At 40.4% G+C, this 2,861-nt stretch overlaps 1 protein-coding gene across 2 annotated transcripts in view; it reads right to left on the bottom strand.

Moving 5' to 3' along the window:
* Positions 1-2,861, bottom strand: part of LOC102679179 (M-phase inducer phosphatase 2-like) — a 34,806-nt gene that overhangs the window by 26,667 nt on the left and 5,278 nt on the right. The window lies entirely within an intron of this gene.

Raw genomic sequence — 2,861 nt, 5'->3', positions numbered from 1 at the left:
AAAAAAAAAAAAAAAAAAGAGAGAGAAGGAGGGGGAAAGAGAAGGGAAAAATCGAGAAGAAAAGAAAGCATAAGTCTTGAGATGAATATAAACGAGAAGAGAGGTATATAACAAATTCATAATAAAATTCATCTCTTTAAACGAGCCGTCGAGGCGTGCATCCGATTTCTTTCTTTCCACGACCGGCTAGCTCTCGGCTCTTTGGTCCAAGCTCCAGCTTGTAGGTTACCTCCGCTGTGCAGCTACCTGTGCGGGAGTGAATCGAACAAGTACGAATAACAACCTGCTCCCCACCACTTATTCAGAGAGAAGCTATGTGTACACACACGGATAACAGCTCTTTCCCTTTGATCTCGAATTACAAAAGACACCCTGTGACGCGCAACGTACTCGCTAATTCGCGTGCTTGCGTAATTATTCGTTTAGGATACACCTGCTTCGAATACAAAGATTTATTGTTTCGCATTTTTAATCCAATGTTCGTTTTCCATTCGAATTCCTTACGAATTTTTTCCAGAAACAGTAACGCGACAATTTCCAAATTCATTTATATTCATTAAATAGCATACTACAATTCTTCAAATTTCAATCAAAATATCGTTTATCATTGGCATTTCGTTCCTTGCAATTCGAAAGTTTTATCTCCGAAAAAATAAAAAAAAAAAAAATAAAAATAAAAAAAAAGAGAGAAAAAAAGAACGAAAAAATTTCTCGTTTCGTAATATCGTACCTTCACCGAAAATACATAAATTAAACAAGAACGAATAAAAAATCTATCAACGATCATTTCGCGAAAATGTTCGAAACCGTCAACACTCTCTGTTGGTTTCCCTCCAAAACCGGTCAGCTGATGGTATTTGCCCGACCAGCTGAAGGGACGGCTGTCAAGGGTAGGCAGACTCGGCCATTTTTAAATCCCTCATAGCCGCCGATTTAAAAGACCAAGCTTGCTTTCTGCCGCGCGTCGGCCTATTCGCCCGGGCCCCAGCCCTAGCCCCAGCCCGGCACTCAGCCTTCGGCCCGATCCTCACCCCCCGACCCACCAACTTCTCCACCATGCCCCCCGCGCCGTTTAGCTTTCCGACCACGTAGCATCGTCTCGTTTCGTCTCAGTCTCGTCTCGTCTCGTCTCATCTTGTCTCATCTTATCTCCTCCTCACCTCCTACCTACCCGCGTCACAAATACAATTTCGTTCCCTTTACGCTCATACTTTTAACGCCGACCAGAGTCGTTGGCGTTTCGTGGCTATATACCTTTTCCCGCGCTCATTCCTATTTAATACTTTTCTCCTCGTCTCGTTTCTTCGCACTAACTGGTTGCCTCGCAACGAACGATCACGCACGTTATCCGCGCATCCAACGTATCGCTTCCCGCGTGTTTTTTCGCTATCTCGTTACGATCTTTGCGTTACGATCGTTACGTTTCAAACAAGGTTAGGTCGGCCGAGCATTCTTTTCGTATCAACTGTACGGTTACTTTTTATTTTATTTCTTCTTTGCTTCTTGTATTTATTCATACGTGTACTTTTTTTCATTCTTTTGAAATTATTATTTATATAAAAAAAAACGAAAAATAATAATTTCGAAGTAATTTTCGAAGATAATTCGAGCCGTTAAATCGAAACTGAAGTGATATTATTTCTGGAAAGAATCTGGTATGAAAAAATGAAAATACCGTGAAATGCTCTAGCAACAGGTCCCACACAACAATAAAGCGCGACATATAGATCAAAGAAACGAATAAACGCAGCTTTCCCTCTTGTGGGGTCTTTTTCGTTGAGATCTCAGGTAAGTATACGCATCCCCGTGACCAAGAGATACAGGTACTACAGAAAATGGCCATCTTCCCACACAAAAAGATCGATACAAAAAGCAAAATATCTCGATCGAGGTCGAGATAGAGGATAGATATTTTACAACGAAGATATTTTCAACTTTTCAACACAATTTTCTTTCCTAAATTTTTAATTTATCGAAAATTTGGTTCGATAAAAATTATAAAGATAAAGATTAAAGAGAGATAAGGAAATATGCGAAGAAAAAAATGAAGAAAAATACAATTTGATGGAAAAAAGCGGTAATATTGCGGCGATCAGCTGAGAAATATTCCAAAAGAGGCAGGTCGGTCCCTCTAACAACAAACCGGTTAGCTTAGAGTGGGGAATATTGGCGGGAAACCTCCGCCAATAATGTCTCCTCTTTCTTTTCCTTCTTTCTTTCTCCTCCTTTCTCTCTCTCTCGTTTCTCTTTCCCCCACCAATCAACCGGCTTTCTTAGAAGGAACGCAAAGCATTTGCATTCACGAGGGAGACCAACGCATAGATCTCTCTGGTCTGTATGGTGCATACATACGTATCTATCGAAAATCATTTTCCTAACCAATTCTTAAAATTAAAATTTGTTGAAACAAATTTAATTATCCTGACCTATTAAAAGTATGTCACGCTCGAGTCTCTATCGCTCAGTTCAAAGTAAACAATTTCGTAAAGAAGTGCCATAAAGTAATTAAAGTATCGCCATATAGAATTAAAGATACCGTGAATGATGTCAAGGGAACTGCGATAAGGCACGATTTGGAAATTCTGTCAATTATTACATGTAACGTATACATATATATGCATGTAAACGTAGTCAACGGAAGCAATGTCGCCCGAGACGTGGTTCACGTGTGGTCTCTCGTGTAAAAACGTTGAAACGTATACACGATCCAACCACACCGAGCCGTCTACGAGCTGAAGTGGGCGGTGTTATTCTTGGCGAGTAGGGATACGATGAACTTGCTTGCCCGAACCGTTTTGCTTGATTTTTTAACGGTCGCGTCATGAGAGCAACGAAGAGGAAAATAGAGATACAAACACTAC

The sequence above is a fragment of the Apis dorsata genome, unplaced genomic scaffold (genome assembly GCF_000469605.1).
Source record: "Apis dorsata unplaced genomic scaffold, Apis dorsata 1.3 scaffold_29, whole genome shotgun sequence".
NCBI classification, from domain to species: domain Eukaryota; kingdom Metazoa; phylum Arthropoda; class Insecta; order Hymenoptera; family Apidae; genus Apis; species Apis dorsata.
Note: the sequence above shows the minus strand (reverse complement) of the source record. Positions and strands in the feature narration are given on the sequence as shown.